This window comes from Etheostoma spectabile, unplaced genomic scaffold, assembly GCF_008692095.1.
Source record: "Etheostoma spectabile isolate EspeVRDwgs_2016 unplaced genomic scaffold, UIUC_Espe_1.0 scaffold00018526, whole genome shotgun sequence".
Lineage (NCBI taxonomy): Eukaryota > Metazoa > Chordata > Actinopteri > Perciformes > Percidae > Etheostoma > Etheostoma spectabile.
Genome location: NW_022604305.1, coordinates 135,851 through 162,439, shown reverse-complemented (window position 1 = coordinate 162,439; position 26,589 = coordinate 135,851). Strand labels below are relative to the sequence as shown.

At 41.6% G+C, this 26,589-nt stretch overlaps 3 long non-coding RNA genes across 3 annotated transcripts; all 3 read left to right on the top strand.

The window, feature by feature from the left end:
* The first annotated feature begins 12,349 nt into the window (after window positions 1-12,349).
* Window positions 12,350-13,104, top strand: LOC116680967 (uncharacterized). The gene is made up of 3 exons (XR_004329931.1): window positions 12,350-12,773; window positions 12,901-12,955; window positions 13,042-13,104. It is a non-coding gene; the product is annotated as an uncharacterized LOC116680967 (long non-coding RNA).
* Window positions 13,105-14,442: 1,338 nt separating this feature from the next.
* LOC116680965 (uncharacterized) lies at window positions 14,443-16,773 on the top strand. Its single transcript, XR_004329929.1, has 5 exons — window positions 14,443-14,731; window positions 15,454-15,619; window positions 15,948-16,109; window positions 16,198-16,283; window positions 16,464-16,773. It is a non-coding gene; the product is annotated as an uncharacterized LOC116680965 (long non-coding RNA).
* Window positions 16,774-17,464: 691 nt separating this feature from the next.
* On the top strand, window positions 17,465-18,421 carry LOC116680966 (uncharacterized). The gene is made up of 3 exons (XR_004329930.1): window positions 17,465-17,586; window positions 17,666-17,887; window positions 17,969-18,421. It is a non-coding gene; the product is annotated as an uncharacterized LOC116680966 (long non-coding RNA).
* Window positions 18,422-26,589: the final 8,168 nt, after the last annotated feature.

Here is a 26,589-nt window from a genome sequence, read left to right as displayed (position 1 = left end):
GAAACGGTCAAACCTGAAGCCCAGGCACTTTGCTATAGACGATAGCGGCAGTGTCACGGATTCATCTTGTTCTTTGCATCAAGAGACATTAAGGTAAATGAGGAACTGCTTTTTGACTATGGTGGAAAAGGAAATTGTTTGCTGGGGAAGACTGGAGCTTGACTGGCTATTAAAAAAAACAGTGTCAACACACCACACATTAAACATTCCCTGCCGAATACACTGATCCTTTAATATGTACATTTTGTTTTGATTACTTTGTGATTTTTTTTATCATATACTTTTTTTGACTTTTTAAAAGTGAAGTTGGGTCATTTTTTATTCTTTTTAAAAGCAATCTAACTTAATAACTGTCATTAGATAATTATAATGTAAATAATAGATTGGTATTGAACTAGCACTTTTTCCCTAAATCAGAGAATGTCAACATATGTGGTGTTTTTTTCCTGATTGTAGTGAAAACTTTGAGTAATGTTATAACATCAATATTTAGGTAGTGATGTTGGTTTTCCAAAGATGCATTACTCAGAGGCAACAGCCACATGGTAAAGACTTTTTTTTTTATCATTTTCTTTTTTTCCTGCTTTGTTGTGCGTTTTGAAAAGTCATTTGGATGCTGGATTGAAAGACACAACCTCTGGGAAAGAATGTCCATTCAAAATGACATCAGAAAGTTTTGTCCTAGATAGAATGCTGCCAAAAAAAGGTTAGTTTTTTTTTCAGCCCAAGTTTTCTAATCATTTGCTTAACCAGATGAAGCAAAACCTCTTGAACAGAATTGCAACAATATGCAACTTTATATTTTTTATGGAACCACATGTTTATGTCTTGCCGGTATCTATCATTTTGCAGCTGCATGGAGTAACATTTATTCACTGCTCAATATGTGTTATTTGATTGCAACACTTTTTCCCTTAATCAGAGAATGTCAACATATGTGGTGTTTTTTCCTGATTGTGGGAAAACTTTGAGTAATGTTATTACATCAATATTTAGGTAGTGATGTTGGTTTTTCCAAAGATGTCATTCTGTTGATTGCAACCAAGAAATTAAGGTGAACGATGAACTCTTGTTTGATTATGGAGTGGACTCCGAGTCACCTTCCAAGGGGGAAAGAAGTCAGCATGGACGTAGTCATACAACATCATAATCAGGTCTGTAAACTTCATAAAAAATGTATTTTAACACCGCATTCTGTAATTGCCTTCGACCTTTCTACTCTGCATCTTTTCTGATCATCATGGCGGAGTCACCTAATGAAAAGTAATTATGTTGGATGATACTGTTAGCTTGCACCTTTGTAAAATATCTGTTTGTGGATTCTTAGAGGATAATACAATAATGTTTCTTTTACATTCATGCTGCCTGCATCCTTCCCAACTCATCGATGGATGTGCAAGATCCTCTGTTTTGTTACCAGCCTGATCGGCATCAACCTGCATCCAGCTAAGTGCCTCCAGGCCTGGGTGTTGACCTCCAGGTCAACTAGCCTCACCTCCAAGCACCAGTAAGTGGCTCTAAGCCATATTGGTATCAGTGGAAATTATGTAAATGAGTGTTTTTAGTGTTAATATTACTAAATTGTTTATCTCAGGACTTGCTGCAGTCAACAAGAATAATAGCATGGTTTAAAAAAGTAATAATGCTAATTCACATTCAATTCCAACTCAAACCATAGCCCAGCACCATTGAACACATCCCACAATTCCTCTGCATCACTGGTTTTGCTTCAGAAACAGCATTTCTGATGTCACCCCCCAAGGTTTCTATGGGATTGAGATCTGGGGAATCTTCTTCATCTGGAACCAAGACATTGCTCCGTACTCGTGTTTTTTGGGTCCTTGTCTTGTTGAACGACCCACTTCAAAGGCATTTCCTTTTCAGCATTGGGTCACATGACCTCTTCAAGTATTCTGATGTATGGAAAATGATCCATCCAATGGAAACACAGCACTCTCTCTCCTGTCAAACACCAGCGTGCACACAGGGGCTGAACTAGCACTTTTTCCCTAAATCAGAGAATGTCAACATATGTGGTGTTTTTTTCCTGATTTAGTGAAAACTTTGAGTAATGTTATAACATCAATATTTAGGTAGTGATGTTGGTTTTTCCAAAGATGCATTACTCAGAGGCAACAGCCACATGGTAAAGACTTTTTTTTTTAAAATCATTTTCTTTTTCCTGCTTTGTTGTGCGTTTTGAAAAGTCATTTGGATGCTGGATTGAAAGACACAACCTCAAGGAAAGAATGTCCATTCAAATGACATCAGAAAGTTTTGTCCTAGATCAGGGGTCTTCAACAGGGTGTCTGCGACCCCTAGGGGGTCTGCAGAGGTACTGCATGGGGGTCGCAAAAGTTTTGGTGATCTGTGTTCTTCAGAAAAGGTGGTGGTGGTTCAAAGCAGTGTCTTCTGGTCTTCTCTGTTCAAAGGTGAGTTCAGCCGATCTCAGCAGTCTCAGCAGAAGAGTGACTTTCTGGAGTCTGAGGTCAACATTAAATACCCTCCTAAAATGAATCAGGAAGGGGCGGAGATGTGATCGCAGCACTGTGATTGGATATCACAGCACAGCATTTATATCACATTCATGCCATTCTCACCTGGCAACAATACCCCCCCCCCCCCCCCCCCCCCCATTGTGTGAAACTTAGCAATTGGCCAGAAGAGACCTCTGCAAGTCAATGGCCTAGATGGAGGAGGTGGGAGCAGGCTTTGCCCACATGGCTGGTCATGAGGCCTTCCGCTATGTGGCTGGTGCAATAGATGGATGCCACATCCGAATTGTCCCACCTGCTGAACCACAAAAGAGGTGCTACATTAATCGCAAGCTCTTCCCTTCAGTTATCCTTCAGGGGTGTGTGACAGCAGAGGAAAATTCCTGGACACATACGTTGGCAACACAGGGTCAGTCCATGACGCCCTTGTCCTCCGGAGGTCACCGATGTACAAGGAGTCTCTGTATCCACCACCTGGCTTCTTTCTCCTTGGAGATGGGGGGTACCCATGTCTGCAGCATCCGGTCACCATCATGACGCCATACCGGCAGCCTGTAGCCGGTGAGAATACACAATATGACAAATGTTTATTTGCAATTGAAACACTACATACATTTAATGTGACCTTTTTTATTCATAAGGCCAAGTTCAAGCACGCTTTAACAAGCACCATGCCAAGGCAGGAGCATCATCGAGCGCTGCTTTGGCATGCTTAAAACCCGCTGGCGAGCAATATTCCTGAGGGCTTTGGAGATCCGGCCTCTATTTGCCCCAAAAGTCATCTCAGCATGCTGCATCCTCCACAACCTTTGTCTGTTGACCGGGGATATTCTGGAGGAGGACGAGGAAGAGGAGGATGAAGAACATCAGGGTAACGTTCCTGATCAAGGTGATCAGGAACTCTCCGGCATTCATCTTCGTGCAAGACTTGCTGCACAGGTGTCTGCCCTGGAGAGCTGCCTGCATTTCTAAGGGAGCATGACTATGAGCAATAAATGATTATGTCATGTGAAATGCAAGTGTCGTCGTTGCAATCAAAGTTACATTCTTCCTTTAATAAGTTAAATCCTTTTGTTATAAGGGAAAATTACTGTTTCTATACAGACTTCATATAATGCCAATGGAAATAAACCCTTAATAAAAGCAAGTACTTCTACTTCTTAGAAAGAAGCAGCTCATTAGAAATTGTAAATTGTCCCCTTCCTTTAAATTACATGCCACAGCATGTTAACACAATGTAAAACTGTTAATATCTGTACCATAAAGACTCAATCTCAGTTTGTCAGTATATGTATTTATTTATTTAATGTAAATAAAGCAAATTTGTAAACTACCAAAGAGAGGTATGAACTAAAATAATAAATTTCATTTTAACATTTTAGAATTTATTAACAAGTTTCTCAAAGAGAGACAGGTATCGCTCAGCCCTGTCAGAGGCTGCTCTCTCCCTCTCCTCTTCCCTCGCCACTGCCTGCTGCTCTCTGGCCTCTTCCCTCTCTGCCTGCTCCTTCATGAACTCCAGGAGTGCCTCACTGACCCTGGCCCTCTTATTCGGTGGCGGGTTGGCCTGCTCACTGTGCGACGAGGAGGACGGGGAGGTGACAACCCCACCTGTAGTGGCTGAGAGATTTGCAGCAACTACCAGAGGCGGACTTATAGAGTGCTGCCCCTGGAGTGCTGCATCCATCAGACTGTACCACTGCCAGGTTGCAGCGGTCACCCCACCTGCCTCCACCCCTTTTCCTGTAGGAGGATCCCTAAATTCCTAAACATAAACAAATTTACATTATTTAATTTGCATTATTAGTTTTCTACACGAGTTCAAATAGTTGCATACCGGAATGATCTTTTAATCCTATGTTAAATTAAAAGCATGCCCTACAACTTCACCACTGAAACAATGGTAGGTTACCTTGTATTTCTCTTTTAAATTATTCCATTTCTTCATTGCCTGTTTCACAGTTATAGTCATGCCAGACTTGCTTATGAAGACACTGGACAAAAACAAAAACAGGACAACCTCACCGACATTAGTAATACTACTAGCACTAACAAGAAATATAACATTTGAGCGTGGTGTAATTTACTGAGTATCCAAAAAAAATAACGTACATTTCTACCTGTCACTTAAATACCTGCACGACCAACATGCATTGTCATAACACAACTACATCAAAAATGCCTGGTGCTTTTGTGGTTATTGTTCGCTTTAGTACAGATCTTATCTGATGTAAGCCCAAGTCCTGCAGAACTTCTGCAGGAATATTCATAATTATGCAGGATGTGATGGATTTTTACAATCTGAAATTCTTGCATGCATTTTTGTAAGGGAGGTGACGTTGAGTGCCATGAATGGCGTTTTTAATATTATTATTATTATTATTATGCAGACTCACTCCCATCCACTTTTACTTGAATTCCTCTTGCCAGTAAACAGGCGGTCATTGGCACTGCGCCATTCAATCAACGCCCTCGTTTCCTCAGTTGTCCCTTGATAAAAACAAAAACAATTCCAACCATACACAGAACAAAACGCAGACTGTAACGGCAGAATAACAGCGGTAAAAATTGTTTAAATATCTTACAATTGTGGACCTGGCTTTCTTCTGCCATCGTTGCTGCTGAGGTGGTCTGTCTAAATGAGGGGCAAGAGGGGTCTGTGAGCTGACTGACTGACCGGCTCGAGAGAGTCATCCCGGCTGGCGTTGCAAGCTCGCCCGCCGGGGTTTGCGGAGCTTTCAAACTCCGAAGGCTTATTTAATTCACCATACATTTACGTTAAACTGCCTATATTGTAAATCTACACAGCTGACTTCTCGCCTTAAAACGTCTAAAAAATAAATTTATGGATTTAATATTAAGTAGCCTAATTTGTGAAAAACTTACCACTTCTGTAGTATCTGGGTACCGGAAACCATAAGCGCTTTACACCCGAATTGAATGCTGGGATACCTGCCCGGCCAAGTTCACACAAGTCACCATCCGATGTATCCTCGGTAAAATGGGCGTGTCGAGATCACATCCGGGGATTTTAACTGTTCTTGGCGAAATGCTAACTTGTGTATTGGGTCAGTACTTTGGCCACCAAACATGACGTTTCACAAGGACACAAGGACACAAGTCCATAGAAGAACACATATTGAGAAACGCCCCATGTGTGGATGCCAAACAACTGCTTCAAAGGTCAAGGTTGACCGGATTTCTTCTTCTTTCTCTGTCCTCCCCATTTGAGACAATGCAGGGCCCTCTTGCCAAGGCCATGGTGGTTTCATTTGCTCAAGTCACACAGTGAATTAATGGCCAGACCCAGCCCTTCAGAATGATACCTAAAGTTCATATTTATCAGGAGCAGGAAGCTCATCTTTTGAGGTCAAATGTGGCAGGACAACAGGTGCTGCGGAGCGTCAGCCTGTAGGCCTCAAATAGGCTCTTTTCTCAAGCCTGTCCTGATCACATAGTACACACAATTCTGCAATGTGTGATGGGAAAATTACATAGACAATGATTCTCCACGTAGGCAAAGACTGCTTATCTGGGTGTTTATTCACTTCCTACGCATTCGTAAAAGTCATCTGTGTTTTAGGTTAAATCACCACAATGTCTCCTTGAAATCCTGTGTCTCCCTAGTTCACCCTTTGCCTCATAAACAATATGACTGCTTCCTACGACACCTCCTGTTTTAGGGCCCTCAGTCCCCAGGGACAGCAACTGGCGTGACTCTGTTTATCACCAGGATAAACAAATGGCGAAAACAGATGCAGGCGGCCAGGAGATAGACAAATGTCACGCTGCCCAAACTTTAGGTCAGGAACGGAACTAATCTATAGAAAAGATAAATCTCTTCACTTCTAAGGTAGAAACGACAGCGGCAGCCATCTGCTGACGCAATAATCATTAGGGCAGAGACAGCAACTGGCTCCGTCAAGTCTGAGTAATAAGATGAAGCGTTTTGTTTAGAATCAAAGGGTTTTTTTTTTCTCAAGGTGATAAGACTTTACTGTTGGGGCAGAAAAGGATAAAAGGGTTGGTCTAAGGAGACGCAGGCACCAGAATGTTGTGGTGTCACTTGGTACTCTGTTGCATTGTGAACTGCCATTCTCGTCATTTTGTTTGATTGTTCTCTCGAGAAAATAATTAAACTCTTTCATTGAATAACTAAACTTTTAATCCAGTCTCTAGCCTGTCTTTATTTTTGTTTCAACAAGGTCTCTTCTTCACAACAAATTCCTCCCTCGCTGAACAGAAACTTCCATAACAAATGTCACACATCAAACTGAAGGACATGATTAGGCCATTGTAATGCATGTAGGCATATGTTTCTCAACCTGGCCAGAGGGTCAGAATGTGCATTGTAATGCAGTCAACATTTGGCATGGAAAAGGCTTTCTCTGACCTTTGACCCCTCCCACGGCAAGTATTTCTTTTCAGAAGGTTAACAATACTCCAGGGGTGCTGTTGCCATGCCACCAGTCATGTCCTGTCCAATTTATGTGACTTTCCAAGTTTTTTTCATGTCCATATATAGACTTTTCCAAGAAGCCATTCTGCTGCTCTAACACAGCAAGATAAGCCAGAAGAGGAAAAAGTAACGATTAAATATTCATATAAATTCCTTAGCACATCAGATCTTAGATTGAGGGGTCTCCCCTTACTCGGGGGCTCCCACCGGTCGTATAGACACCCATGTCAACCATGCTCTCTACCGTTTAAGATTGTGCCACCCATTCACGGCCACCGTGCCAATTATGTCATAATTGTGCCCATATTTCCGATCGACTCGAAAATTGGTATGTAGCACCCCTGGCCTTCAGGCCCGAAGGAAATCCAAAAAACTTTTGTCAGTGACATTTTTTTTAGGAGTTACCAGAGGGGTCGGACATGTACATTACAGCTCAGCAGCTGCATAAGCCATAAACCTCTTAAGAAAATTGTTTCATACAAAAAACTTTTTTGCATAACGATCGGCTCGAAAAATCATGAAAAATGATGTCAACATCAATATTAAAAGGGGGGGTTAAGATAACTTTTTGGTCCTAATTCCACTAACTGTGTTTGGAGGAAGAAGAATGATGAGTACCATCCCAAGACCACCATCCCTACTGTGAAGCATGTGGGTGGTAGCATCATGCTTTGGGGTGTTTTTCTGCACATGGGGCAGGGCGACTGCGCTGTATTAAGGAGAGGAGGACCGGGGCCATGTATTGCGAGATTCCCTCAGAGCATTGAAGATGGGTCGAGGCTGGGTCTTCCTACATGACAATGACCCGAAGCACAGCCAGGAGAACCAAGGGGGGGCTCTGAAAGAAGTATATCAAGGTTCTGGCGAGGCCTAGCCAGTCTCCAGACCTAAACCCAATAGAGAATCTTTGGAGGGAGCTTAAACTCTGTGTCTCTCAGCGACAGCCCAGAAACCTGACTGATCTAGAGAAGATCTGTGTGGAGGGGGGGCCAGAATCCCTTCTGCAGTGTGTCAAACCTGGTGAAGAACTACAGGAAACGTTTGACCTCTAGAACTGCAAACAAAGGCTACTGTACCAAATATTAACATTAACTTTCTCTGGTGTTCAAATACGTATTTGCAGCTGTATCACACAAATAATCTAAAAAGAAATCCAGAAATCACAATGTATGATTTTTTTAACTATGTCTCTCACAGTGGAGATGCACCTACGATGACAATTTCAGACCCTCCATGATTTCTAAGTGGAAGAACTTGCAAAATAGCAGGGTGTTCAAATACTTATTTTCCTCACTGTATATAAATGTTGAACAGAGTCAGGGACAGGCAGCACCCCCGTTCCACTCCACATTCTGGGGGAAAGACATGTTTGTTGGTGGCCAATTTAACTGAACATTTGTGGTTTGTATACATAGATTTTATGACTTCTAGACAGAAGTTAAAATCTCTCTCTCCACCCTAAGCCCACCATCTTTCCTTCAGCAGGAGGACCTTAACTCTCTCCTTTTCTCTATCCCTCCTTTAGACAAAGGATTCACCTCTTTATTGGGTTCAGTGGCATACAGTAGGGGAGGAGAGGAGATGAAACTAAATGTTCATCAACAACCTTTTTTTTTCCACGATGAAGACAAGATGATGACGAGACTGCACCAATGTCCAAAAATGCTGACTAAGACTAAATTAACATTAATTATTGTTGACGAAAAAAATACTAACATGTTTTACATAAAAATAACTAAGATTAAGGCTGAACCTCATTTCCCTATCTTCCCCCTTAGTTTAGCCTGAGCGTAAGGGCTGTCCCAATGCTCATTTTGGCTAGATGGGGTAGATAGCCTTTAGTTTTAAGCAAAGTCGTTATGGTTTTGTTATTTTGCTGTTTAATGTTCTACTCCTATCTGGTATTTTGGTTACCCTGTGTATTTAGTTTTTGTCTTCCCCTTGGTCATTTCCTTGTGTGTGTGTTTGTCTCCTGTTGCTGTCAGTGTGCTCAGTGTTTTGACTCTTCCCCTGAGAGTTCTCTCTGTGTCTGGTTTTCAGTTTTTTCCCCTTTCTCTTTTTGGATTTTTTGAGTTATTGGATGTTGGACTTTGCGTTTTGTCATTAAATCCTCAACATACACTGCCTTTCTCTACGTTTGGGTCCTTAATTCTCTACAACGTGACAGAAGGATCTGAAACAGGACAAGGGGAAGGCAAAGACTAAATCCACCAGGTAACGAGGTAACACAAGGCAGGTGAACAACATCAGGCAATCACAAGGGCGGGAAAACACAGGAAGTAGAACTAGCCAAGACAGTACAGAAAACCAGACTATCACAATAAAACAGGAAACAGAACGTATACAAGACAAGACTGAAAAATTACACACTCACAAAGAGACAAGACATAAAACCAAGACACCAGATAAGAATAGAACATTAAACAAAGCAAAATATTGAAACCACAACAGCTGTAAGCTTACTTGAAAGTAAGGTACCCAGAATACACTCCCAACCAAACAGACCCATACATTTATTTTGGCTTATATAATTGATTTAAAAATTACGGCAGTCTTTTTTTGTACCCTATACAGTCCTGTACATATATACACTTGCAATTGTAACCAGGTTCTGATCAGCCTCCAACATTACCTACAAAATAAAACACCTCAAGGTCTGGGATCACTACGTAAATACTACTTAAATACTTAGACTAGCAATGTCCTGGTTCGAGGGATAAAGATAAGATAGATATTACATGCACTTACACTTAATAACAAATTAGTCTTTGGCTGTTGATGATTATTGACTTCATGCAGAGAAATAAAAACACAACTGCACTGTAACTCTTGAAAAAAATGTATTATTGCAAATGTCCAACAATGAATGTAACACATTTACTAACCCAAAGTGTCAGGTAATAATAACATATGTTCTGGCCAAAAAGAAAAAAAACTACATGTTTAAGTTTTGCTGCAGCAATAGTCCCTTCAATCTAGTGCACAACCCAGTACCTGTTCAAGCTCAGTTAAAAAAAAAAAAAAAAATTGTATCCGACACGATCCTCCAATTCCACAGGAGGGAAAGCCCTCCTTGATGAGATAGTAGAAATGGAATTCCAACACTCAGTCCCTCAGACAGCTATGTCAACAGAAAAGGTTTTCAAACGCCACCATCAAAGAAAGAACAAAATAATTCCCTGTTCAGGATATTATTTTCTTTTTCTTTTTCCCTCTGCAACAGGTTCAGAACAGCAGCGCTGCGCAGCGGCCACCTAGTGGGCATTACCGCAAAATGTTTACCACTGCTGAAAAGTGTTGAGAATTAAAATTACTCAATTAACACAAAGTGGCATAACCTGAAGTATAGGTGTCTGATGAAAATTGGAAACTCATACTTTGTGGTGTGACAATTATTGATCACACTATCACATCATCCCTACTTAACTTTTAAAGAAAACCATCAGATTTAGGGTGGGTTACACAATCATGTTTTTAATTGAAACATTTTTTTAATCGCTAACTTGCTAAGCTAACGTTACATTGCTGATTTGCACAACAGTCCAGCATTTCTCTGCCTTGAATGGACTGTATACATTAGGGTGACCAGACGCCCCCGGTTTCCAGGGACAGTCCCCGATTTTGGCGACATGTCCCCGGCTGGATCTGTCCCCAGAAATGTCCCCGGTTTTCACTGTGACTGACCGACCCGAAATTGGAATGAAAGAAAGAAAATACTGACAAAACACAGCCGATAGTCGCACACCCTACACACGCAGACTCAAGACAGCCAGAGCCAGCGGTGCTCAGAGAGGTTTTAGAAGCCGTATTTTACGATGCTAAAATCACTGATTATTTACATGGAGTCTGGTGGGTTTAGCGAACGCAATTTCACGGACTTTTATGTTTTAAAAAGGATCTTAATCTTTAACAGAAAGGTCGACCTCCTTAAAAATCCTTTACATAATGTTGTCAGACACTTAGAATATTAATCTGAGTCTGTTAGCAGCTAAACGAGCACTTTTATGAACGTAAATACAAGCTGGACAATTATCCTATTAACTTACATTGTAGCTTGTTTCTGCCGACTGGAGGGATCTCGTTTAATACTGCATCAATGTCAAAGGAAAATATGTCCTCAATAGTTTTTATTGTATTTGATTCTCAAGGAGCTGTTGCAGAAACAAGCCTTGAGCAATAAAGCAAAAGCTGTCAGATAAATGTAGTTCAGTAAACATTAAAACATTATGAAATATTGAGACTTTCTATCTTGAAATATTAAGACTTTATATCTTGAAATATTAGGACTTGAATTGTTAGGACCATTAGGACTTTCTATTTTAAAATTTTAAGACTTTATATCTTGAAATATTAGGACTTTCTATCTTGAAACATTCCCCTCTGTGGTGTAGTGGAGTAGAGTATGAAGTAGCAGCAGGGGTGGGTCTAGGATCAGACCTTGGGGGGGGGGGGCTCAATCCCTAATGAGAACAGCTCTAGGTCCAGTGTCCCTGTTTTAAGTTTTACAAAAGTAAAAACATTACTTGTTTTGGAGGTAAATATGCTTCGGAGCTGAAAATGTCCACGGATTTTGTCTGAGAAATCTGGTCACCTTAGTATACATGTCTAAAGTTTTAACCATTAGCAGTGAATTTAGTTTGATATCAGTGCACAACACTACTTGCTTTGGAGACATTGATACGTGTTTTTATATATACACCGTCCTGTCACACAGGAGGACACCTGGCAGCTGATCCACTTTATACTATATATATATACCACCCTGTATCACATAGGAGGACACAGCAGCTGATCCACTCCTTATACAATATATACCGTCCTGTATCACACAGGAGGACACAGCAGCTGACTTTATACTATATATCCATATTTGATATATATATATATAGCTGAGGAGGACAGCAGCTGATCCACTTTATACAATATATACCGTCCTGTATCACACAGGAGGACACAGCAGCTGATCCACTTTATACTATATATACTGTCCTGTATCACACAAGAGGACACCTGGCAGCTGATCCACTTTATACTATATATACTGTCCTGTATCACACAGGAGGACATAGCAGCTGATCCACTATATACTATATATACCATCCTGTATCACACAGGGACACAGGAGGACACAGCAGCTGGTCCACTTTATACTATATATACCATCCTTTATTACACAGGGACACAGGAGGACACTGCAGCTGATCCACTTTAGACTATATATACCGTCCTGTATCACACAGGAGGACACCCACCAGCTGGTCCACTTCATACTATATATACTGTCCTGTATCACACAGGAGGACACCTGACAGCTGATCCACTTTATACTATATATACCATCCTGTATCACACAGGGACACAGGAGGACACAGCAGCTGGTCCACTTTATACAATATATCTTCAAAAGGCAAAGGACCGTTACATTGCAAGAGAACTGGCGTTACTGAGGGCATCCAAACCCTACCCGCCGATGGTATCCCAACTCGATGAGACCAATGAAGCTGCTGTAGAAGGGGGGATCAGAAGGAAGTTTGAGGACCCTTCCTGAGTCCCACCTGACAGTGAGGTTGAGGCCCCATCCGCTGCTGAGCCGTTTGAAACTCCTTCCGCCAGTGCAGTCCTTGCGCAAACCTGCCAGCCATTCACCAAGAAATCGGTTGTTTAAGAGAAACAAGCCAGTTTTGAGGACTTCGTCCCCTCGCTGCAAGAACTTTGGGATCCTTGCTGCTGAGCTGAAGGTGGTTAAAGAGCTGCTGGAAGCCAAAGTAGAACGGAATGATGAACTCAACCATTTGCACTTTTCAACCAGCCGAGAAAAAGTGAGCGTTTCTTACATTAAAGGGTCCCGATGCTAGAAGTTGGGTATTTTACCATTGAAACATCAAATGGATAAAATGCAGTGCAATGCAATATATGACAAAATAACCTCATATTCTCCCATTTCAGGCAGTGAAGTACAAGAGGCTCAAGTCGTTTTCACCATCGAAAGTGCCGCAATACGGTAAATATAACCCTCCTGTCTTTTTTTCCTTTTGTTTCAGAATTTGGGGACTTTTGTTTTGTGTACGTGTGTTCTTGTCATTTTAGTTAAACTGGTGGAAGAGTTCAGGGAGCACACGGAAGGAAGCGATGCCACACTGTCAAAAAAAGAGGTACAATACAGGTCCGTTTTTGTTCCCTAAGGTACAAACTTATCAAACGTTTGCTTAAAAGTACAAAAATGTATCTTGAAGGTACATTTATGCACCTTCCATTGTTCAGTGTGGATTTTCTGAGGTGTAAGGTACATATTTGTACCTAATGTTTAAATGTTGAACAGCAGGAATAAGTAGATGCTCATCACAGCAGAACATCTCTCAGTATAAAAAACAAGTTAATCTATATAATATAACTATAATCAAACTCAGTAACTCAATAATTGTTGTTGGAGAAATCCTTCTATAAACTGACAACTGACTCCATGATGAATTAACACAGCGTTTATTCTTGTGGTCAACAGATGAAATGCGTTTCCGGGCAGTTTTACGTGCACGGACCTGATGGAAACTTGTCTAGTACAGAGGTTCCCCAAAAAGGCACTTAACAATAGCGTGCTCAGGGTTATATTGGTTCCCCTTGTGGGGCCTGATTGGTCAGCTATACTGTTGCTGGGGCACACTCCCTGCTCTGCCTCTTCCCTCTTCCTTCTTGCCTGTCTATTATTTTCAGTTATCATTTACTTCACAAGACAGCTATGTTCACTCCCTTCTTAGTTTGTACGTCCTGTTCTCTGAGTTATCAGACCGTCCTCGAACTTCAGTGTCCTTGGCCTCACCATCTCCTCTTCTCGTGCTCACTGTAGCTTATCTGACTAAGATAGCCCTCCTGTTCTCTCCCTCCTAGCCGTACCCCAGCTGCAAAGCATAATGTATAATATGTCACACATACACACACTCTTATTTAGTCTTTGGTTAATTCAGTATATACTTTAAGCCAGCTTTTACGTGGCCGTTCCTGAGTGCCCTGTTCATCACCACCTCAGTCATTGTATTATTTTCCCACATTGTCAAACTAAATTAACTCTAAAGTTTGGGGATATGTGCCAAATAAATCAGATTTTTTTTGGTGAACTGTCCCTTTTGAAAAGTTTTTAAGCATGTAATGAAGAATATTTTGGGTGGCTGTGGCTCAGTGGTCAAGCGGTTGCCTGCCAATTGGAAGGTTGGGGGTTCAATCCCTAGCCCTGCAGTCCCATGTCGAAGTGTCCTTGGGCAAGACACTGAACCCCAAGTTGCCCCCGATGCTGCGCATCGGCGTATGAATGTGTGTGAGTGTTTATCCGATGAGCAGGTGGCACCTTGTACGACAGCCTTGGCCACAGTGTGTGAATGGTGAATGTTTCCTGTATGATGTAAAAGCGCTTTGAGTAGTCGTTAAGACTAGAAAAGCGCTATATATATACAGTACATTTATGTAATCATTTATATTCACAAAGAGTATTGAATAATTTGTTTTTTAAACACTTTACCCTATTTATATTAGAATGAAACTGTCAAATAATTGTTAACGCTTTAAGTTCTGTAGAAAGGATCTAGTTACAGTCTAACTAGAGGTCGACTTGGCGGAAGCATACATATCGCAGCGCGGAGGGATACGTACGTGAATCGACAGCTATCCAACTGTCAGTGGCGATCAGAGTTGAGAGGATGTCGCTCGGAAATTTATCAACGGAGGATTTAATCAGAGTTACTTCGTTTTGGAATAGAAGTCACTGAAGAGGAGCGAAGTAAATTCAAAGGTAAATTATGTGGTTTTTATTATTTTTCAATCAGTGTCTGTGGTGTTCATATTCAGAGTTGGAAGTTAACTTTACCGTTAACATTAGCGCAAGCCAAGTTCATGCTCTGTCACCTAACTGGCTAGCTAGCTAGGTGATGGAGCATTAAAGTAACGTTTGCTAGCTCGTCAATGTCGAGTGTAGCTAGCTAACGTTAGCTAGCTACACTTGACATTGACTACTGCCATTTTTAACGTTAACTAGTTATAGTTTAAGCAATAGCAGTGTTACGTTCCGTATTATGTTTTCCATTCTACACGTTATTTCATGGTAGCTAACGGTACTTAGAGTTCCACATCGAGCTAGCTAACATTTACGTTAGCTATAAAACGTAACTGCATCAGAGGAGAAAAAAAAAAAAGGATTTTTGCCGCCAAACAGTCTTTTGTTCTGAAATATAGCTATGTTAATGCTGAAGCAAAGCCATTTGGGCAGAATTTGACTATCGGTAGCCAGTGAGGGTTTTAAATAATGATGTATTCTTTATTTTCTTGTCAAACTATCTTAGAAAATATTCCTAAAACCATGTAATGTTAACGCTAACATACATCAAGTTACACCAGTAAGGTTAACGGACAGAACCGACCGACCTCCAATCCCTTTTGAGTCTCGGTTTGTTTCTTTAAATGGAGGCCGCAACAGGGGATAACATTGCTGTTTTTCTTTTCTATATTGTACGTTAGACAATGAAGTTGACGGAGAATCAGTGGACTATGGATTAACTGAGAGGATGTTTCAGACCTTTTTGAAGGATCGTTTAAGAAGCTAAATTCAACCGATTTGTTCAGCTGTGGAAAGAAACCGTGAGCCTGTCCCGGTACATTCGGAGAAGGCTTCAGCAGAATCAAAGTAATGTGTGATTGTTTTACAGTTTGGCCTTAGTAGAAACATGGAAATAACTATAATATTAGACATATAATCTATCTTTAGGTTACGCAATGAATACGTTTTTATCTGGATCCTAATGCAGCTAGCTCCGGTATTTATATTGGAACCATAGACTGTATATTACACTTTTTACAAAGTTAAATACTTTAACTACATCCTCCTGATGGTACTTACAGTAAAAGTCCTGCAGTGAAGATGTTACTTCTGTAAAAGTCTGTAACAGTATTTTTTACATTTACATATATTGTTACACTATGGTTAATTTGAAGATTGTTTTCTTTCACCATAGTCATGCCATCCCATCATCAGCCTTCCCAGCAGTTTTCATCATTCCTAAATTTCCCAGAGATGTTTAGACAAAGTTGGACCAAAGACCACCATGCAAAATTGAGAGATCTGATCACACCAAAATTATAAGAATGTTGTATGAAACCATGGCCCTGTTTGAAATGTAAGTATGGCAACCCAACTGGATCACAGCATTTGAGTTGTTAATACTATGTCTACGTTCCTCACCTTTTGTTGCATCGCTGTTGCAGGTTTCCGACCAATAATGACTGTGAAAGTGTGGAAGACCCTGATTTTGAAGTACCCTTTCTTAAAGGACAAAGAAGGAAATGGTTATGTGAGTTGACAGATTATGAATTGCTAACCTGTATTAGTTTATCATAGAGTACTAATCCATTCAAGATATATTTCTGCATTTTGATGCACACATTGTTTTCCCACCATGTATTTTCATGCTTGTGCTTTTAGTTTTGTGCATGTGTTGTGTATGCCTATTCAATTATATTCTTTTAAATAGCATACCTGGCACATGTCTCTCAAACGTAAGTTCAAATATGAGCGGGTGCCCCTGGTTGATGATGAAGAGGTGAGAAGAATGAAACTGAAATTTGGTCATCACAAAAAGCCTTTGGAACAGGAAGAAAACACAAGCAAACGAGCCGAGACCTCAGAGGTCAGAGCATCTACTTTGGTTCCCTTTATATATGTGTGCATGTTTTCATACAAGCAGCACGGGGGCCCAAGGTTAGCCCCTTAACCCAGCAAGGTTGAGAATAGTCCCCACTGTAAAATGCTTTAAGTAGCTATGATAAAGAGCTATATAAAATGTTATACGTTGTTATTAATAAGGGCTAATTTTTCATAAACATTAAAACAGGAAAACTACTGTCAACTGAGTAAAGGTTTGTCATCCCTCTGTGTTGTAGGAGGTGGATGTGATTCTTATTGGAGATTTTCATGAAGTTGAAAGATAAATAGTGCTATTGTATTCATTCTCGGCCATGCAACTATTGTTGACTGTTCTTTATTTTTTACTTGGCGGTATGAAGTTGTTAATATAATGTATTTAAATGTTTTTTATATTGGACATAACATCCTAAAACATTTTTGCATTTGGCATATGTTTGAGAGCCTGTGAATGAAACATTTCCATTTTAAGGACTAAAATAAATGTCTAAAATTCACTTAGTTGTTTGCCTTTTTTTTCCTTTCACTAAAGGAGTTAAAAAGGAACTTTTTGGCCACTTAAAACGTACAAAATGGCTTTGTCACTAGGGCGGTACCTTAATGGAACAACATTGTACTTTTTCTAAAGGTACTTTGTTGTGCCTTGGTTAAAGGTACATTATTGATCCTCAAAGGTATAATATTGTCCCTTAGAAGGTACAAACAGGTAAGGTACAAATTTGATTCTCTTATTCAAGGTACAAAAATGTACCTTTGAGGGTACCACCCCAGTGACAATCTTTTGTTCCTTAAAGGTCCTGTTTTGTACTTTTTTTTTGACCATGCAAACGGAAAACAAGGGAGAATCCCCGCCAGCGAGCTAACCATATCCTTTGATTCTTGACGTTCATGTCCAAGCCCGCTGTTCCACATCTGAACCTTCCCTTTCTGAAGCACTACCGTCGAATCAGAAGGTAAGTAAAAAAAATTGTAAGGACTATCTATGTGTTAAAGGGTAGAAGACAAGGCCTAATTGACATTTTACGTTTCAAGATTTGCTGCACATCTGGCCGACAAAAACTTTAAACCAACAACCATAAAAAGCTACCTGACGGATGCAGTCTTATTTGTGAAGTACGTTTATTATTTTGCCAGAAGGGGTGGAAATAGGCGTAAAAAGCCTCAAAGCGCTGCTTGTGGAACTCCGGGCGAGGATTAGGGACATGGCAAGAGCTGTGCTAGGGCAACATCTGGCCCAACGCAGTAAAAAATCTGGTAAGATCACATTGCCCCACCTCTTTGTTGACAAATCATAAAACATAGAACTCGTGTATAATAGACTGTTTCAATTTTCAGTTGAACTGGTGAAAGCGTCTCATCATGCGTGGTTTGTCAAAAACGCACCAGCAAAGATTTCTGCTGCACTCAGTAAGACTCGCTGCTAACTGCAGTAGTATGAATATGTATGTATAAATGTATGTATAAATGTATGTATGTATAAATAAAATGTGTATGTATTCTCCTGAAGTCATTTGAGCTCTTGATTAAGAGCATTGTGGTAGTTTGAATATAATGGGTATTTGACATTAAACTATATTGCATACTTATCTGTGGGCAGGCCTGCTGACCTAACATTACAGAGACTCTCACCCAGAACCTGATTTGGCTACGTGTTGATCCATAAGTTGGTTTTTCTATGTTCTACAGAATGCTAATGGTGAGTCCTGAGCTTAAACCTTCACCATTACTGGTTCTTGAGCGCATCCCTGGGCTAATATTGAGGCTGGTCTTTACGTTATGGGGTCTTGCATGCAGTGGCGGCGCCAGGGAGGAGCTAGGTGGTGCTGTAGCTCCCCCTAAAATAGCCATAGCACCCGCCCAGCACCCCAAGAAATGTCTGTAATTTTTTATATTTTAATGTCCAGTTTGAATAGTTTTTTTCATGTTGTTAAAAATTTGAATTAAATGATTCTTAAAAAATATAAATATATTTTAGTTGATAAGAAACAGGTGATCTTCTTTGTCCAATGGGCGCAGCGCCGGTGAACCTTTGACCTTAACGCAGGGCAGCTTGTTTTTGATAGTGAGTTTGGAAATTTAGCAAAGTGAAATACACCAAAATAGATTGTTTTTTGCACCCTAAACGTCCACGTTCTGAGTCAAAACCTAAAGGGAAACGAGACTGTGAAGGTGGACACACTGCTTGTCGTCACAGAACCCCAGGACCAAGAAAATTCTGGGGAATCGCCGGCGGCGGTTTCCATTGAGGATGCTAACGTTACGTTTTGTGCTTCAGGTGATATTAGCAACCATCCTCAAGAGGGCCCAAGAAAGACAGTCTTTAAAAAATTACCCACACGGCAATTTGGGAATCAGCAGAGAAGAATTAACAAACGTTGGATGGAGTATTCGGTATTCATGAACGAGGGCACGGATTTCATTTAGAGCCAACATGTACCAGCAACAGATTTAACAACTAGCATCAGCATCTCTGAAGAGCCATCATGAAAGTATGGGGCACAAATTTACAATGCAAGGATGGAGTGAGTTCAAACAAAAAGAGACAAGTGGATCTAAAATAGCAAACATGCTTGATAAGGGGCATTCTGCGTTAGTTATGGAGAACAGAAAATTCACGAAAGCTGTGGTAGAGAGCCTGTGCTTCACAGCCTGGGATCGCACAGCGAGGGTGAGGAGTCCCACAGAATGGGAAATTTTCGTGAGTTGCTGCATGTCACTGCTAAGTTGGATCCAGCAGTGAACAAGAAGTTAGCTTGTCTGCGACAAAATCATTGATGCCTTCGTACTCAATCACAGCAACGGAAGTATTGATTTGTTGTGAAGACGTCTGGTAAGTGCTTGATTTCCCCGTCTGTTCGCTATTACAAATTTAATTAATTTGGTGGTTGAAGCACAAATCTTAGCTCTTCGGGCACAGTGTCTGTTGCTTTTTGTTGCTGCCAATTGCTTCTCCGTCGTATTCAGGGCTCGACTATGACAGAATTGTGTGAAATATTTTCAGAGGTTTACATTGGCAAGCTTATGTATGTTTTATCTATAGCCCTTGTGATGAATACACATGCAAACATACATATATAAACACACACAAACACATACATGTGTATGTATGTGTATTTATATATATGCACGCACATTTATATATATATATATAAATGCGCTAATAGTCGCGGAACAAGTATAATGCGGACGTGTACGCGTGTGTGTATAGGCTATATATATTTTGGGTGTCAGACGCGACCTCCATAATGAAAGGCCCCAAAATTCAAAGCACCGTCTCTTAAGTGTTGAGCATCCCCAGAGCACCTGCAACAGTAAATCTCTGGAGCCGCCACTGCTTGCATGTAGAAACTGGCTCGGGCTGGATTATACAAAGAGACTTGAGACTATCCCACTACAAAAAAGTGCACTAAATAGATGTTGGGTGGTGGGTGTGTGTGTGTGGACTGAACCATTGGATGAAGTGGTCTTCCTATGCTTTTACAGAATCTCTTGAGAAAAGTCCTGCAAACAAAAAAAGCAGAGGATGTTTTTCGTGCTCCTGAGTGGTGACATTGTGGCGTTGACCGGGCACAGAAAAGGCGTTGTGCTCAACATGACGTGGAAAGAGGTCTAAGCAGCAGACAAATTGAAGAATGACAATCACATCATGCAAACTGCAAAGCTAATTGTATGTTTGAGTTGCTCTGAGAGAAATCTCATGCTTTTTGAAATTCTAGGTGGAACAGCACAAGACGGTTTGCTACTTTGGCCAGGCGGCCAAACGACCAAAGAGGAGTACTCCTGGTTCCTCAGATACAACTGTCTCCAGTATCGCATAGAGGGAGGTCTAGAAGCAGAAACTTTTCACACTTCCAGTGGCTCAGAGGGCCTCAAGCTCCCGAATACTTCAAAGAGGCATGGGAGTTGTTGGAGTTGGGAAAGGCTCCAAGCTTCAACCTCCTGTGGCTACTTATGTAATAATCTAGTCATTTATTTTATGCAATAATGTGTGGTAAAATGTGGCATGCTGCCTGGCAGCTCAGGGTATCCCACCGTCGGCACCAGAAGCAATGAATAAAGTTTAGATGCAAAGAATAATGCTGTTTCTTTTCCAATAAATTGAGATTGAATGAATAAAGTTCTTTAAATTGTTTCAGTTGTCAAATGAGCTTCTATCATTTAAGAGTTCCACACCTGGATGTTCATTCTAAACATGAAGTTGGGTCTTGAGAGCACTTTGGCGCTCAGGTCAGAGGTCAGTAACCTCCTGACACTGTACTACAAAGCTGAGCTCAAGACCCAGCCCTCTGTACTCAAATCAAACCCCACCATTGAGTCTAATGTGGCCTGTCACACCAGTTTGTTGTGTCACAATCAAACATATCTACATGTACACAACATGTACATAAGCGCTTGCATAAAATGGGTCCACACGGGGAAGTTGGGTCGATGCAGACATACTGGGTGACCCAACATCTCCATGCGGCTCTACTGGGGCTTCCTCCGGGGGAACATAGAAGTTATTGTTGAAGGGATCCAAACTAAGGACTTGGGCTCATACGGTGAGGCGCTCCCAATCTTTACAGAACAAAGATGGCTCATATGACCATTATTTGTCTGCTGTCCTTGGGGCTTCCTCAAGGGGAGCCTTGAAGCTATTATTGAAGGGACCCACACTGAGTACTTGGGCTCATGTCTCCCAACTTGGCTCAATGGGTCCTTGCTTTGCCCACTGAGGCCCAATTGGACCCAACTTGGCCCAATAGGAGTCAAGTTTCTTGGCACAGTGGGTCTCAACTTGGTCCAATGTGGCCCAGCTTTGCCCATGGGTCCCAATGAGGCACAATGGGACCCATCTTGGGCCGGTGTGTACTACTCCCTTCAGAGGACAGCACAAACAGGCTCTAAACAGAGTAGAAAAAGAAGTGGGAGGCCGCGTTGCACAACTGAGCAAGAAGATAAGTACATTAGAGTCTCTAGTTTGAGAAACAGACGCCTCACAGGTCCCCAACTGGCATCTTCATTAAATAGTACCCGCAAAACACCAGTGTCAACATCTACAGTGAAGAGGCGGCTGCGGGATTCTGGGCTTCAGGGCAGAGTGGCAAAGAAAAAGCCCTAACTGAGACTGGCCAATAAAAGAAAAAGATTAAGATGGGCAAAAGAACAAAGACATTGGACAGAGGAAGACTGGAAAAAAGTGTTGTGGACGGATGAATCCAAGTTTGAGGTGTTTGGATCACAAAGAAGAACGTTTGTGAGACGCAGAACAAATGAAAAGATGCTGGAAGAATGCCTGACGCCATCTGTTAAGCATGGTGGAGGTAACATGATGGTCTGGGGTTGCTTTGGTGCTGGTAAGGTGGAGATTTGTACAGGGTAAAAGGGATTCTGAATAAGGAAGGCTATCACTCCATTTTGCAACGCCATGCCATACCCAGTGGACAGCGCTTGATTGGAGCCAATTTCATCCTACAACAGGACAATGACCCTAAACACACCTCCAAATTGTGCAAGAACTATTTAGAGCAGAAGCAGGCAGCTGGTATTCTATCGGTAATGGAGTGGCCAGCGCAGTCACCAGATCTGAACCCCATTGAGCTGTTGTGGGAGCAGCTTGACCGTATGGTACGCAAGAAGGGCCCATCCAACCAATCCAACTTGTGGGAGCCGCTTCTGGAAGCGTGGGGTGCAATTTCTCCAGATTACCTCAACAAATTAACAGCTAGAATGCCAAAGGTCTGCAATGCTGTAATTGCTGCAAATGGAGGATTCTTTGACAAAAGCAAAGTTTGATGTAAAAAAAACCTTATTTCAAATACAAATCAATATTTCTAACCTTGTCAATGTCTTGACTTTATTTTCTATTCATTTCACAACGTATGGTGGTGAATAAGTGTGACTTTTCAGGAAAACACAAAATTGTTTGGGTGACCCCAAACTTTGGAACGGTAGTGTATATATTACATATTATTCATGTTTTGGTGGCAAAGTTTTATTAGATTATTCTGGTTTTGGTCTGTGGGTCAGGGAAGGTTCTCGCCACAGTAGACAACAGTAAATAAGTTGTTGGTTGGACAAAACTTATATTAGCCCGAATGACTGCAGCTCCTTCAGATTGTAGTCTAACAGGAACTTGTGAAAGCGTCAGACAGATTATGAGTGGGGGTGGATCTCCTGGTGTGGGGCGGGGCAGGGTGTCTCCTGCTCAGGCCTTGCGCCACTGGAGGTTTGCCGTTGCTCTGGCTGTCAGACGCAGGGGGTCTGGGCACGATAGTTCTGCCACCCTATCTCCATTGCACGTACCCCCACCCTCCTCGCCGGAGGGGTCTCCTCCTCACATAAAGTTGTCGGGCCAGTTCCCGCCTGACACTCCCAGACGCCACCGTAACGCTGAGTAAGACTAAATTAACATACATTATTGTTGACTAAAAAAGACTAGACTAAAACTGCTTAAAATAAAAACTAAGATTAAGGCTGAATCTCATTTCCCTATCTTCCTCTTAGTTTTGCCCCAGAGTAAGGACTGTCCCAATGCTCTTTTTGGCTAGATGGGGTAGATAGTGTTGGAATTTAAAATGTCTTATGTGCTTAAATTTTGTGTGTGATTTGCAATATACCTTCAAGCTTAAAGGTAAAAGCATTATTTCAACATAAATGAAGAAACTTTGGTCATGCATTAAGTTTGTTGTTTGTTGCATTAACTTGTTTTGCAATACTCTGTTCTATAACATAAGATGTTTTGGTATATTCCGTTATAATCCAGCTCTCCTAAATGTGTCAGAAGCAAAATTGATTGTTAGGGACGCTTCCTGAATTTGGTTTCAGTCCCACTTTTACAGCCCACTGATCTTTTCCTGAACTGAGGGTCATAAACTTTCAGTCACATTCCAACTAAAAAGATAACGAATAAGCACACAGACACACCACTGTGGTCTAGAGACCCCACCCTTTGCGAATAACACTAGGGGTCCAAGAGCCAAAGAGCCAGACAAAGGAAGGGGAGAGCTGTGATAGCTTGATCCAACTTGGTCTCAGGATATCCTTTGTAATAAAAAGGATTCACACAACATCTGAGATTTTGACTGAACCCTGGGAATGGAGCAGGATTTAGCTCCAACAATAGCCCTTAGTTTTAAGCAAAGTTGTTATTGTTCTGGTATTTAGCGGTTTTTAATATTCTATTCCTATCTGGTTCTTTGGTTACCCTGTGTATTTAGTCTTTGCCTCCCCCTTGTCCTTGGTCATTTCCTTGTGTGTGTGTTTGTCTCCGGTTGGATTTTTTTAGTTATTGGGTGTTGGACTTTGCTTTTTGTCATTAAATCCTCAAACACTGCCTTTCTGCCATGCTCTACGTTTGGGTCCTTAATTCTCTACATCGTGACGGAAGGATCTGAAACAGAACAAGGGGAAGACAAAGACTAAATCCACCGGGTAACGAGGTAACACAAGGCAGGTGACACAAGGGCTGGGGAACAGGTGAACAACATCAGGCAATCACAAGGGCGGGAAAATACAGGAAGTAGAACTAGCCAAGACAGCACAGAAAACCAGACTATCACAATAAAACAGGAAACAGAACATATATAAGACAAGACTGAAAATTACACAATCACAAAGAGAGAAGATATAAAATCAAGACACCAGGGGCCTGTTGCACGAAAGTAGAATAAAGATATCCAGTATAAGTGAAAAAGCGCAGCTTGATTTTGGCGGTTTTCCACTGCGTGGTATCTACTCGACTCGCCTCGGCTCTACTCGCTTTTTTTGGTTTTCCATTACGAAAAAAAGTCCCTGGGACCTGCTACCAGGTACTTTTTTTAGTACTACCTCAGTCGAGGTTCCAAGCGAGCCGAGGCGATACCAAAAGGTGACGTGGAAACCTGCAGACCGCTGGTTGGTCGGAGAGAATCGTCACTTATGACTGCGTTGTTAGCAAACAAGAGTGCGGAGTGTGTTTCCAGAACAAACGGGACATTTAAAACAAATCTAGCCGACACCGACAGAATATCCACTCTGCACTATTCTCACTTTTCAACTGTTGGGGCTACTAGCGGCTTCATGTCGTTTCCAATATTGCACACTGTTACTTTAAAAAACAAGACATATATATATATATATATATATATATATATATATATAACAAAAGTTTTTATTTAGCTTTTCAAGTAGCGCATCAAACCCTCCCAAACTTCCCGGTCTTCTTCCTCTGCACCCTGTGACAGCGTCCCCGCCGGCTCTGCTGGCCCAGATGCATCCCAGTCGTTGTCATAAGACTGTCCGTGACTCTCATAAAGATTATACGAAGTCCAGCAGGTCAGAACCAGAGAGCTTACCGGTCGGACATCGCCCACCAGACGGTCTGCGGCGGCGATTTTGCAAAGCGTGAATGCTCTGAAACACAAACAGTACACAGCAGACATGTTTTGGTGTGTAATCATGGATGCTAAAGTTCATGTACTTTATATAGCGTATAGTAAATACTGACTGCGACGCTGAACACATGCAGATGTTAGCTAACGTTACCAGGAAACTTAACTTACCCTTTTGTGTCGGCGAACAACCGTCATGTCCACGTCTGAACTCCGTCAGAATTCCCAAACTCCCGTTTTTTTTAGCGGTGATTTTTGTTGCTTCCTTCAGCTTCTTTTGAAACAAAACATTTCTTCTGGCTGCGGCAGGTAGCCGACGTGCTGTTGTGAGTCGCGCTGAAAATTACGTCATCACGCGTTGCTATAGTGACCAGCCACGCTGAGGCTTTACTCAATCTGCAATGGAAAACGGAAACAGAATGGGCCGAGCCGAGCCGAGGCGAGGCGAGCCGTTACCAGCAGTGGAAAAACGCCATTAGTTTGATCCGCTCATCGCGGCTTAATCGGTTGCACGTTTGCAGAGCCAGTATGAACAGGTGAGCTATGTCCAGCCAGGTGTAGATAACCAGGATGAACAGGTGAAGCTATGTCCAGCCAGGTGGAGATAACCAGGATGAACAGGTGAAGCTATGTCCAGCCAGGTGGAGATAAGCAGGATGAACAGGTGGAGCTATGTCCAGCCAGGTGTAGATAACCAGGATGAGAAGGTGGAGCTATGTCCAGCCAGGTGTAGATAACCAGGATGAACAGGTGAAGCTATGTCCAGCCAGGTGTAGATAACCAGGATGAGAAGGTGGAGCTATGTCCAGCCAGGTGTAGATAACAGGATGAGAGGTGAAGCTAGTCCAGCCAGGTGTAGATAGCTGGTGAAGCCACGGGTACTGATAGACCAGCAGATGATATGCAGGTAGATTAGCATGTATGTCCAGTAACCAGGTGCAATAGCAGTAAGTGCCAATGGAGTGCAGGACAGGTGAAGTAATTAGCATTTTAGCTGGATTACTATGTAGATAACAAGTATTGTATTTAATTACTATGAACCATAGAGAAGCTTATCATTTAGGAGAACCTGTATTATTGGTTGTTTGTGGGCGTCTCACATCAGCTGCTCCTACTGCTACTGTCTGATAGCACTGTATTACCGTAACGTAATTAATTACCATAGAGAACTTACATTAGGAAACCTGTTATTGTTGTTTTGGCGTCTAATCAGCTGCCATCTACTGATAGCTGTATTACACAATAAACAACATTAATAATAATTAATGTTACTTATATATTCTGCGATTTAAAACATATAGCTAAGTTAGAGCGTATAGACATGCTAGCTGACTGTAGAGTAGCTAGCTGTAGCTAACGTTAGTAGGCCACTATAGGTTAAGAAGCGTTGCCAACACGTGTACACAAAATACATGAAAACGTGTGTAATCTGCAAAATCTGCAATCCGCAAAAAACGGTGAAACATCCCTCAAAGACTTTAATGGGAAATCTTCGGGAAATCAATCAACACCGATCAAAACAACACCTCTTTGGGGCCGTGCTGTGTCGCCATACTTTAACGTAGAAACATAATTACAAGTTTAAAAATATCACATTTTCCAACC